Source organism: Balaenoptera ricei, chromosome 3 (assembly GCF_028023285.1).
Source record: "Balaenoptera ricei isolate mBalRic1 chromosome 3, mBalRic1.hap2, whole genome shotgun sequence".
NCBI classification, from domain to species: Eukaryota; Metazoa; Chordata; class Mammalia; order Artiodactyla; family Balaenopteridae; genus Balaenoptera; species Balaenoptera ricei.
This window is the reverse complement of record NC_082641.1, coordinates 38,523,111-38,537,169: the sequence shown is the minus strand read 5'-3', so window position 1 is coordinate 38,537,169 and position 14,059 is coordinate 38,523,111.

The window sequence follows — 14,059 nt, the reverse complement described above, 5'->3', positions numbered from 1 at the left end:
ATATTCTATCAGTGTGACCCCAACTCTGTGCCCAATTTTCTTGGTTATTTTGTTTGATTCTTCAAAGCCTGGTTTGGAAGTTAAAAAACTCAACATGAATCCTTCCTTGCCTTTTTTATTTTTCTTTTGTCATTCCTTTGTAACAATCCTACTTCTCTTTGAAGTAGTGTAGATGGTACTGATGAACTAAAGACTTGGAGAAAAGAAAATAATAAGAATGTATATTTCAAACTAATTTCTCACCATATCAATGGCAACCTGAAGAGACTGCATTCCAGGTCAGAAAACAGGATTAGCAAACAGGGTTTCAGTGTAGCCTATTGATTTTTATTTGTTTAACAAACAGACACCTTGCTGTCCTCTAAGAGTGTCAGATGAATAATGCATGATTCTTGCCCTTGTGGATCTAGCAGTCTAGGATACTTTTGGAACCACACAAAAGGTGTGCTGCGGTAGAATGGTGGTTCTGAGACACAGCACTTTTACTGGGCTTCGCGAAAAGCATGTTGGAGGTAAGAACACTGAAGCTGTGTCTTGAAAGCTGAGCAAGATTTTGTCAGGTTAAGAAAGGAGAAAGGGCATTTCATATCAAAGGAGTGGCAAGAAAAAAATATTTAGGATGAAAGGATGCTCTAGGCCAGTAACTAAGAGCAGCTTTGTATTATTTGAACAGAAAGTATGAGCCAGGAGCAAGGGGATAGGTTATGTGCTCACGACTTTTGACCAAGAAAGCTTTGGAGTGAGAGTATCATGGCCGGATTTGTTTTTCAGGTAGTTTTCTCTCATTGTGTGAAAAACGGACTCCTGGAAGCAAGACTAATAAAGCCCTGGAACGGCTGTTACGGGCCTGAACTGGAAGAGGGCTAAGGAGAGATGGAAAGGAGGGGAGATATTTGAGGAACACACTTCACTGGCAGGAGTCCAGAGAGGGTCTAGGAATTCCGCAGGCTCTCAGAAATGCCTTTCCCTGGCCCCCTCATCACTGCTGGCAAGAATGAATAAGAGGTCTTAGCTTTTCTCCTGGCAGGAAACTCTCCCCCTGCTTTCTCCCTCCTGGCACCACCATTATCTCTGTTGACAACATCAGTAAAAATCTCATTATGCCCTTTATCCCCATTTACATCAGTCATCACAAGAAGCCCAGGGGCTCCCAGGTCATTCTTCATCCCTAGATTCTAACCCCATCTGGCTCTTTGAACAATGAGCCACTCATCTTCCTTCTGGCACTCCCTGTGCTCTTTCCCCAAGATTAATTTGTTTCTCCAAGCATTTCTGACATATTGTATATTTTACTTATTTGATTGTCCCACTTCCTCACCCCCCTCTAACCCTCCACCGATGCATACACCAGCATGTAAACTCTACGATGACATCAATTTTTGTCTATTTATTCATGTTTATTTCCCCATAGTATCAGGCACAATAAAAATTTGTTGAATGAGCAAATTTAAAAGTAAAAACATAACAGGGCTTGTCTATCAACTGTACTTCCAGGGTAGGGGAGAGAGACCAGTTGGGACTGATTTCAGGTTTTTGACTTAGACGACCTATAGTATAATTTTAAATATTGGCTAAAGTCAGAAGTAGTTTTCTTCTATCTACTGTATTAATTTTGGCTTCTTAAATTTTGGTTGAAGAGTATTCACATGGCACTTTGTAAACACTGTGTGTTTTATTTGTTGCAACCAGTGAAATTTATTTTTTTTTTGGAAAGCGTCACAGAGATTTAACCATGACTGTTTTCAGTACAATAGTCTATAGAAGCAATTTTCTAATCCTATCATCTTCCGAGAATGTGAAAAATCATTATTTGTATGTTATGTTATCAGGGCAGAGCTATGAAGATTAATTTATCCAAATACTGCCTGGAACACTGGCATCAGGAAACAAGAATAAAATGAAGGAGGATGAAAAGAGGTTTGGGGTTGGGAAAAGAAAAGTGAAGAGATTTTCTTTTTTGACATTTCTAAGGAAAGACAACCTCAACAGAGGACAGTAGACAGATAGAGAAGTGCAAGAAAATTAACAAGTGGTATCAAGCTCTGCCTCAGCCAGGGATAAAACATCCATATTCTGAGGCATGTTTCAAGCTATTATTTTATTATTCCATAAGAAATTACTTCATACCTGAATTTTTAAAAAATCCCTCTAACTCCCTTCACCTTTGTTTACACACTGAATTTGCCATTATACAAATGATCCAAACATACAAATACAAAATTTCTATGGAATATTTTACAGTTTGACTCCTGACTTATTTTAGTCGCTGCAGAATCATTACATATAATTATATATGAATAGCTAGGAGGATAGAAAGATTTTAAAAATATATATCCAATTAGGAAAGGAAGCTAAATGGGAAAGTAAAAACGGAGCTGTCACTTATTGTCACACACAATGTTTACATACCTTAGACATGTACTCATTCGATCATTACCACCATCCTGGAAAATATTTAATATTTTCCCAATTTTACAAATGAGGATAAAGAATAAAGTCACTCAACTGTAAGCTGAGGGAATGGAAATCTAATCCATGTTGTGTGACTTCAAATGGACTGTTCTTTGCATATATTTCATACAATATCTCAAAAGAAAGAAATGATTTCTGTGTATGAGGTTCTGGAAGTCTTGTACAAAATGAAGAACATGGCCATCACGTTTGGATTGCCAGCCCACCCATGCTTTGTGGACCTTTATAAAATATTACTAAATTTGGCTCAGAAGCAACACACATGCTACAAAGGAGCAGTTGTTTTGTGAGTGTTTTGGGGGAAGAAGGAGAGAAAGCAAGAATGCATTGTGGGAGTGCAGACAAAGAGCAGCGTTCTTAGTGTGCAGCGTTCACTAAGAAAGACTTCAACCTTCAGAAAAAGAGTGGGAGAAACAAAGCAATACACAGGACTAACCTCAATTATAGTAAAATGTAAAGACTAGGCATTTCCACTCCACTTACCATGCACAAATATTCTAAAAAAATTATTTCATGTTAGTGTTTATACTTCTTATTCAGTGACATCAACATATTTATCCACAGCCTAAAATTAAACAAGGAAAAAAATTTTTTAATGCAAAAAGCACTTTTCCACTGAAGAAAAATAGTGGATAAATCACATAGATATACCATTTTGGAGACTGGAACGATGCCTTTGAGACGTGCAGGAAAGATATCGCTAATCCCATTCTTCTATTACATTATAAATTTAAAAGATCGACCTACTTGCTATTTATTTTTAGCATGGCATGCATAACCTTATTTTATTTTCTAAGTTCTAAACTAATGGCTAGACGAACAAACTTTTGGAACATAAGCATTTCTAATTATAAACTTAACTACATTAGGAATGTGTGTTGAAGTCAGTAAACACCTATATTTCCAAACCAACGTCTTTCTTGGAGGGGTGGAAAGGGTTTTAATTCTGTGTCTGCTACTTTGTGGGATTTGGAATAATTAAATAGACTCTGAACTTTGTTTCTATCATAGGATGATTGAGAAGATTAAAAGAGATAACATAAAATCTCAGTGGTTGAGCTGTAGTAGGCATTCCATAATGATAGCTTTTGTTTTTGCCTTTTACCTATTTATTGGGAGGCAAGGGATGAGTGTGGAGGAAAGGAGAATAGGAAGAGAAAGGAAAAGTAGAAGAATGAAAGAAAAAAAAAAACATTGTAGCATTATTATACTATTTTATGTAAAGAAATCATTAGATTTCAACAAAAACAACGGTAGAATTCAAATCTTTGAGTGCTCTAACAAGTCATGGGATTAACAACAAAAAAAAAGGTACCAGAAGAAATGTATCAATTAAGTGCCATTATCTTTCCAAGATGACTAAGTTTACATTTCAGTGTTGATCAAGCTCCACACGTGGAAATAATCCTGTATTTTTATTATTTTGGGGGAAAAAGAAAATACTTTATAATTAGTGTGTTACTATAAATGAATCAATAAACACTGCTGATACTTAAATAAAAAGACTCTTAAAAGTAAGAAACTGGATAACCTTTTGTTTTTAACTATATTTTGCTGTCAGAATTTACATCAATACCATCTTACGTTCTTCAGGAGGCTTATATCTGCAAAATTCCAAATATTTGAAAATCTATATGTAACAAAAAATATGTGCCATGACTTACAAATCAAATATTCCCAAAAATGTACAAATAAAGTTCATTTTCCTTTGTATTGATCATTTATTAAGAGAAGTAAAATATACATTAAGTGCCTCGCTTTCAAATAAGTTTGGTAAAGTGATGTCAAGTTTCTTTTTGATATAATAAAAACATAAAACATTTTTTAAATTACAGATTTTTCTATTAGTCAAAAAAAAAAAAAATCCAGACATTATTATATATCTACTGTAAGGCCTTCTGGGTATATGAGAAAAATTTCCCACAGAACACCAATTTGGCACAGAATATCCTACAGTAGAAATATTGGAAAGGTAAGAAATAATTTAGTATTTCTGAATTATGTTCCTTTGGGAAGTGGCTTTAAGTCTTCTAGTGGATTCAATCATAGTATCTTCCGATGGTCTATAATTTATTAAACATGTTAACCAGTCAACACAAAATTAGAAGCGTTAGCTTCCTTTAATAAGTCAGGCAGGTTTGTGTGTATAATGTGCATTATATGTTCCAAAATTATGTTTTACATTTTGCACAGGATTTCCACTTACTGGAATGTATTTGCCTGGAAGGAGAAAACTCAAGTATTGTTATTTCTCATCTCCCCACAGCATTTTCATTCTCTGGAACCTCTAGTTATCCCAAATCTGAAATTTATTAAATACAAAGAGAATGAATAGAATAATTTACAATTTAGAGATATCAATCATTGAATAAATGCCAGAAACAAGAGATACCATGGCAAGGGCAGACTTCTGCAGTGGAAGGACGCTGTGGAGAAAGTTTCATGAATAAATATAGAATTATGATTTGAAATGACCTGGTTCCTTTGTGATTGTTATGAGACACTCAAAGCATCTAAAGCATTATTATTATTTTTTTAATGAATGGGAGGTGGGAAATGAAAATGGTTAGTTTCCTGTAATGTAGGAGTGGTGTACTGTGGTAAAAGTGGGAGTATTTACCATAAAGTAGCTTGATTTCTAAAGAACAGAAATTAATAATATAAGAATGTTCAAGTGAGCTTTGTAAAAAAAAATCCTCTTTCCTCTTCATATGTACCTTCTCATTCCTCCTATGAATCATGACAAACTTATGGAGATGATGGGAGGACAAGAGTGTAGGTAAAAGGAGACACTTTTATGCTGCATTCAATATTTCATTTAGAAGAGAAAGAGCAAGTAAACGTTATACTCTTTGATATCTATAACCAGGTGGTAGTCTTCCCAGTGTGGTATTAAAAAAAAAGTATTCGAGGACTCATCTGTGTTTAGTGAAGCATAATGCCATGATCCATTAGTAACAGCCAAAGACATGGGTGAAAGGAATGACTGGTTTTTTGCTAAGTATTTGCCACTTCTGACCTAGCACATTGCTAGTATTTAATGACTTGAAAATTTCATGGGACAATCAGTATTTGTTATTAATAACTTTCTACTCGTCCAAACAGAGAGTTTGGAAAATTCAATTTTTTTTCACATATTTATTGGAGTATAATTGCTTTACAGTGTTGTGTTAGTTTCTGCTGTACAACAATGTGAATCAACTATATGTATACATATACCCCCATATCCCCTCCCTCTTGAGCCTCCCTCCCACCCTCCCTATCCCACTCCTCTAGGTCGTCACAAAGCACCGAGTTGATCTCCCTGTGTTATGCAGCAGCTTCCCACTAGCCATCCATTTTACATTTGGTAGTGTATATATGTCCATGCCACTCTCTCACTTCGTCCCAGCTTCCCCTTCCCCCTCCCCGTGTCCTCAAGTCCATTCTCTACTTCTGCGTCTTTATTCCTGCTCTGCTACTAGGTTCATCAGTGCCACTTTTTTAGATTCCATATATATGTGTTAGCATATGGTATTTGTTTTTCTCTTTCTGACTTACTTCGCTCTGTATGAGAGACTGGAAAATTCAATTTTTAGAGTTTCTTGTTATATCACTAACTACTAGTTCTCGTGTTGTCTAAAGACTATGATTTTGATGAGGCAGTAGAATGAGGAAATGAACAAACCAGAGTGTCTTGACAGAGGAAAAAAAAATCTATACTACTCGTCCTCTGGGGGGGATTTCTCTCCTTTTACTCTCTCATGTCCCCCACCTTCCACATCTTCTTTAGTCTCTCTTCCTTTCTGAATGGTATTACTGTAAAAATGTTCTTTGAAGCAGCTAAATTTGAATTTATGTATGCAGTATATCAGTTCCAAGTTTACCAGCAAATACTCAACAGGAAGCTACCCCTCAGAAGTGCACTTCGGGTTACTGGCAGCCAATAGGCTTTGGAAGGCTGCCTTCCTTTTTCTTTGGTTAAATGATGCCACTTGAAAAGACAAATACCACTATAATTCCTGTTGAGCTGGGAGACCAGCCTTCATCTAGCGCACTATGATTTCATGAAAGCATAAATCAAGCCCACAAGATAAATCTCTGAGTCAGCTGTTCCTACTCTGTATTGAATCTAATTAGAAGCATTAAACAATTGCTTGTCACACATTCTGTCTCATTGAAAAATAAATAAATACCAAGACAAAGACTTTGAAGATACGGCAACTGGAATGACAGTAGGTAATTTTATCCAGAGGGGTCTCAGTCAGCTATCTAACATCCAGGAAATCAATTTAGCTAAAAGCAGATGAAATATGCTAGACATGTTCAATGATAAAGGATTCAAAGTAGTACTATGAAAAGATGTTAGGATGGATGGTTGTCAAATAAATCAGAGATGCATCTAATGTTACAGGTATGCTAAGATAATATCTCTCTGATTAGTGTTTTTCTTAGTTCATGATACAAGGAAGTGTTGAAAATGTTTCTGTATAATGAAGATTCTGTCAGAACACAGGGACATAGGTGGTCCCAAAGTGCAACAAATTGCTCTGGAGGTATGACAACTTCTTTAAATTGGACCGAGGAAGGAAAATATTCACGAGGCTAAAAGTTGGGTACAATGTGCCAGGGACTATAGTGATTCACTCCAGCAGGGAAACCACAACTGGAATAGCAGCTGGGACTGGCATCGCCACACTCGGTTAAGCTTACGATGACCACCTCCTGTTCTCTGAGACCCATTCATTTTATGCACTGGACAAACTAGAGAGGGAAGTTGGCATATTCTATGACTCAACAGCTCTGCATCTTTCAAGTATTAATAGTGGCACAGCTTTCCGTATTACACATCAAAGAATATGAAACTTTTTGATTTAAAATTTTGATTGGGAGAAAGACTTCTAGGGCCTAGCCTTGGCCCTTCCTACCAGAATAGCTTATTTTATAGGTCAGGAATCTACTAAGGTGCTCCTGCCTCTTGCTCAGGAGGTCTTGTTCTAGCCAACCATATTATCAAAACCAGACTGAACACTTTTAACAGAGGAAAGGGGCACCAAAAAATTAAAAATTAAAAGTACTTAATTTTCTGACTATTTACTTATTAACTGACACATTTATTATATTGCTGAACTTATAGTTCTTTTTAGGCACCTTTTCAAAAATAGTTATTTGTAATATTTTAAAACAGCATATCTGTATATAGTATAAAATACTTCTATCAATTGTATGAATTTTAAAAATAAATTAAGTAGAACAGTAATTATTTTTGGAGGATTTTATCAATTTGATATGTAAATATTTCTGTTCAAATATTTTTGAAGGTACTATATTTTTAACCATTCCAGGATATCATTTTAAGCTAATATTTCACAAGCTAAGACTCATCAATATTGTCGCTACTTATGACTGACTAATGCTTAATGATTTTTATGATTTTGAGATTCTATTTTGTCAAATTTTAGATGCTACAGCATCATAGAACCTCTCAAATTTAATCTCATTTGTATCCAACATCACGTTCATAACAAAAAATGTCACATGTAATTACTCTGACTTCACCAAGTGCAGCTTGGTGGTTTCGTGTGTCTTGCAGTTTCCAGCATGGTCTGTGGTGCACCGTCCAGTACACCAGGTGACTGGTAGTAGCAACATCATTTCCTGTTTCTTCTACTCTCACTGGAGGTTTGAAGGTGTTTGATGTTCCTAGCCTCTCATGTCCAAGTAAACTTATTATATCAGTGAATGCCTTCCTGCTGTCCTTGAAAGGGAGGTGTTGGACGCATCATCTCTGAAACGTGCTGGGGGAAAAGATGTACATCGTTCCTGGTCACCTGGCAGAGTCAGCCATGCACTACAGTAAGAACTTAACTCACTGCACATGTTTCACGTACTAGATGAGACAGATATACCACATACTTCCTGATTTATTCTGCTGCAAATATTAATAATATACCCCATACTGTATTAAAAAAATGAAAAATTCAGGACAAATTCAGAGTCTAAGAGCACAGTGGGGCAATAAGTGTGAACCACTGTCATGGGCCAACAGAGACTTTTGGCAACAGTTAGGAACTGGGCAATTATCATGTTCAGTGTTTCCACTGGGCCTGCGGTTGTATGGACTTACTTTAAATCTCCACTCATCACCTTTTCAGGGGAAGATCCATGTTTGGTGGGGCCTGAAGCTTATACACTATGAAGTGCCTTCTTTAAGAAAAAGAAGATAAAAATACCTTATGTTTACAAAATTTAAAAGAAAATAGTGACACACTGCTAGGGTCCTCCTAAGGCTGGGCAAGGTAAGGGCCCTGAAGCTTGTCAAGATCATGGTAAATCTACCTGTGATCCTCTTACTACCTTCAGCCCCAGGCTGACCAGCTGACACTAGGGGGTGTCTGAATCCCCAGGAACTGGGTTTGTTAGGAAGTGGTGTGCACAAGAGAAGAAAAGGGGTCAGTGAAGGACAAAGCAGAGAAATAATAGGAGGACCATTTTGTGAGTGAGGGGGAAAGCAAGCTAGCTGAAAAACCCAGGAGATCAAACCACAAACTACCTAATTAGCTCCATAATTTAGTCCTTCCTAAATGGATGCTTTCTCGCCTCCATTTAAGGAGCTCAGGGTCTGTGAATTGGCTCGTGTGGGAATTGCACGTGAGGCCTAGACTTTATTGTACTGGCTTAAATCAGTTCTCTGTTCATCAGACCTATAGTTTTGCTATTGGAACCAAGATTCTTACACACTGGAACTGTGTAAAGCAAGGACTGAAGTTTCCCCTCTTCTCACTCACCGCCCTGTGATGCTGAGACATTGACCTCTGAGGAAGGGTGGGCGCTCAGCTGCTGCTGGTATCTCCTAGAGAGCAGGCTGGGGAGGTCCTGGGGTGTAGAAAATCTGCCAAGTAGCACACCCTGCTGCTACCAGAAACACCGTCAGTGTCATGGTGAAGAACCATTGCTATGTGATGGTGACAGGAATAGGAGACATAGGAGAAGTGTGTTACTTTTCCCCCTTCCAGATTTCCAGTCCCCTCTAGGACTCCCTTTTGGGAGAGCCTAACGGTGATTCAGCTGGCAAAAAAGAAATGTGGTTTGTGGAGTCCCAGATATAAGCAGAGAAGGACCAGTTCATATGTGAGAGACAATGGCTTAATAATGAGCACACCGTCAGAAGCCGATATATCTCATTGTTCTAGAATTAATTTATTCCTCTGTATATATTCTTTAATACCTACCATATACCAGGAACTCTAGAGATTAGAATGGTGAACAAAATGGACTAAGTGTCTTCATGGAGTTTATGTTCTAGTGGAGAAAGGCCAAAAATAGCAACTTTAACAAATAAAAATAACATTTCAAATAAGTGCTGTAAAAACAAGAAAATAGAAACCCCTTATGCTATTTATATTGTTTCATAGCAACCTAGTTATCTGGTAATCCATTGGTTTGCTCTCAATGGGCAACTGGTTCTAAGTGGCCACAGGTGAGCACTTAATTAGCTGTTTGGCCACTTCCGCTGGTACTGTGAGTTTCTTGATTCCATTACAAGGATATGAATGGAGTTTTGTTGCTTTTAGTTCTGTCTCGGCAATTTAATCAACTTCAAATACCTCATATCTCTCTGGTGGTCTGTGTCTTAGTCTGTTCAGGCCGCTATAATAAAAGACAACCAACCCTCTGGATCCTCAGGTTCTCCATTTGTGGATTCAACCAACCGCACATGATTTGAGTCTGCAGGTTGTTGAATCAGAGGATGTGGAGCTCTGCATGGGGAGGGCCATTTTATATAAGGGACATTTTACGTAAGGCATCTGCAGATTTTGGTATACATGTGGGAAGGGGGAGAGGTGTCCTGGAACCAATCCCCCACAGATCCCAAGAGATGACTGTACCACAGACTTGGTGGTTTATAAACTACAGATATTACTTTCTCACTGTTGAAGAAAGATCACTGGGAGTCCAAGATCAGGATGCGAGCGCAGTGGGGTTCTGGGGAAAGCCCTCTTCCCGGTTGCATACTGCTGACTTCTTGGCTGTGACCTCTCATGGTAGAAGGTCTAGGGAGCTCTGTGAGTCAGTATAGACTAGGGAGTGTCCTCTGCCCTCTTTCAAAAGGCACAAATCCCATTTATGAGGCCTCACCCTCATGAACTAGTCACCTTCCAAAGGCCACTTCCTAATTCCATTACCTTGGGATTAGGAGTTTAACATATGAATTTTGGGGGACACAAACATTCAAACCGTAGTAGTCTATATTTGTACCCCACTCTGGCACCACACACTTCTGGCGCTACCTGATGTTCATGTCAAGATAATTGGTTGTAAGCCACAGAAATTAACTTTAGCAAAAAGAAAATCCATAAGATGGAAGAGAAAGCTGAAGAAATCAGCTTAAAGAGTACAGAACTGAGTATATCCAGGGTATGATGAGGCAGGAAGAGCTTAAAAGTTTCATTCATGTGCCATTGCTGGAATATATAGGCAAAATCATATGTTTTTTTGTTTTTTTGTTTTCTGTCCTTACTGCACGCTACTTAGGATTCAAAATCGCTGGAGAGAAAAAGCTCAGATCGTGTGTTCTTCCCTTGGCTGTCTTGGAATGGTGAGAAAAGAGATTTGTCTCTTAAAAGCCTCTGTATTATTTCACATTTCACAGGGGAGGACAGAGAAACTTAATGCAACGTGCCACCAAGATAGCTCATAATCAGGGAGGTCATTTCTCAAAATGAAATTGGAAGGCTGTTAGATATGAGAATTGGATGCCAAGAAGTAAAAAATCACTGAAGTCAGTTTCACTGTTTAGCTGCTGTCTCCAATTAGTCCAAATAAACTAGAGCTGACTTGATATTACTCACTGGGTTTAAAATTCATTCACGTGCATTCGAAGGAGAGTTGTTGCTATCTTCTTAATTAAGTAAAATAATTAAAGGGCAGAATTACTATGCTAGTCTGTTGTCCCAGATTTTTCTTATACACCTATACTTATACACATTTGATTGAAGATACATATGTTCAATGACGTTAACTATAATAATAATAAATCTTTGCAGATCTTCACGTAGAGAATCATCTTCTTGAAAGGCCTGATTTTGAGAGGAGGAAAAATCACTCCTTATGTAACCCATACTTATTTATTCACTTATTTAGCAGCTGGTAAGTAAAGCTGAGGTTATCTTCAGAAGCAAGTCAAACGTTCTTTGTTCTTAACCACCTTCCTCCAGACTGCATGTTTCTGGGGGTCCCCAAGGGTGTTGCCTTTATGCTCAAGAATAAGTTCACGCTCAGTAGTGCTGCTGTTCCAGGGGGCACGAGCACGGAAGACCTTGCCGTGAGCTGCCTGTGTGTGGCAGACAGGGCCTCTCTGAGTGGACGCCATGGTCTCTGCTTCCTCCCAGAGGACACACCTCTAATGCTGGGGGCCACTGTGTTGTCAAAGCTGCTGGTGCTCTGCGTGTGACAAGGGTATATATGAGTATGTGTGAGTCAGTATAGAGTAGAGAGGACCATCCTCTCCCCATTACACTTTGATATAAGCACCCCAATAATCCATTTCCCGTATGTTTTACGCTTGTTAGTGAACAGTCCATTCATTTCCTCTCTCCAGGATGTTCAGCCATCCATGAGGGTGGGTAGGGGTACAGCTGAGCAACAGGCACTAACACGGTCTCAGAATCATTACCTCCTTCATCTTGTGGTTGTTTTAGAGCTTCAGGTTTATGACAGCTGCTTCTTTCCTTAGTATGAGTTTCCCTAAGAAGCTTCTCAGTCTTCACACAAGCAGGCTTTTGATGGCTCATTGACCGACTTTCCATGCACTGCTTACTAACGCTGCCAATTTCCATCCAAAGTCAACCCACAAAAATAAAAAGTGTTTTTCATTAATTCATAACCCATAGTACCAATTATTTCAACTGAACTCTAGGGCCAGTACTCAGGTTGCCTAAAGCTACTTCAGGCTCTGGTACTCTGTCAATCTGTGAGTTTCTGACTCTTTGACCGCCCTTGGGATGATTACTTTGCCTTATTTTCAAGCCTTGCTATTCCTGAGAAGGCTGGTCAATCAATGGTCCTGGATAAGTGACTTGATTTGTACCATTTAACTATCTCCAAGGCTGCTGATGAATAAGGATCTTTCGTTCATTTATTACACACTTAAAGACCCCAATATAACTTACTGTTAATTCCTTCAACTTCTAATATATGCTGTAATAAGCTGCCAACTTCTACTTCTACAGAAAATTTACTTTTTCAAGATATTGTTTATAAATAGCACTTTCTTTACCCAAATTCTATGTAGTGTCTATGTAATAATATACTAATATCTCTTCTCCTTTTTTCTATTAAAAATATTGTTAAATCTAAAATTTAGAGTCCGTTCTCCTTTGCATTAAGTCACCTGAATCATTTTCAATTATAATATTGACTCAGTAATTTTATTGCTATTATATGATTTGTCATGAAATGATCCTGGTTCTATAAGGTGATATTTCAGCAAAAAATATAGATGAAGATAGAAGAACAGTAGTCTGTGAATTTTCTTACCTGGTAAGAGGATCTTCTTAAGCCTTTAGTCAGTTGTATTAAAAATAAGATTGCAATAATTATGTAATTACTAATATATGATTAATTATATTTTGTTATAAGTGTCTTACCTCAAAGGGAGAAAATAAGCCTATTATTTCATTTTTTCAAAACCAATTTATTGAATAAGAATAGGTGCCAGTCACTGTTCTAAATCCTGGGAACACAGCAGTGAATAAAGCCTATGGACTCACATTCTAGTGGGAGAGACAAGCGATCAATAAATAAAGAAGTAAAATATTGAGCACGTCACTTGGGGTCAAGAGCAGAGGAGAAAAATAACGCAAGGAAGAGACTGGAAGAAATAAGAAGGGTTGCCTTTTACGTAAAATGATCAGGGAAGGTTTACTGAGAAGATCACCTCAAGCAAACACCTGTTTGAGGTGTGAGAAAAACATTGCAGGTAGAAGGATGCCTGGAGGTTTGAAGAAGAGCAAGGAGGTCTGTGTGGCTGGAGCAGAGTTTGAGGGAGTGGGGTGGTAGGCAATGGGGTCAGAGAGGTAACAGGGCTTAGGAGGGCACTGTCAAGATTGTGGCTTTTACTGGGAGAGTCATCCCCTGAGAGGATTGGGACTAGAGAAATGACCTGGCCTGGCTTCTGTAAATGACTCATTCTGGCTGGAGAGTTTGAATTTAAATTATAAAGAGGCAAAGGATTGAGAAGAGGTCAGATTTAGAATGTAGAGAAAATAGGAATTGTTGACAGATTGGATAAAAGGTGGAAGTGAAGCAGAGAGATCAACGATAAAACCATTTTTTAATCTGAACAGGTGGAATGTATATTAGAGTTGTAGTTGATGTTTCACAAAGATTGTTAACCAAAGCAGATATGGGTTAAGAAACTTCTCTAAAAACAAGTGTTGCTGAATAATATTCTTAGAGAATGTGTATTGAATTATATATAGTTAGTTAATAATTTCACATATACATATAATGAAAACTAAACAATTTTGATGAATATAGAGAGACAAAACGGCTGATGGATCTGTGGGTTCTCTGGTGTGGGAAACAGATGCCAACTTTGGGACTT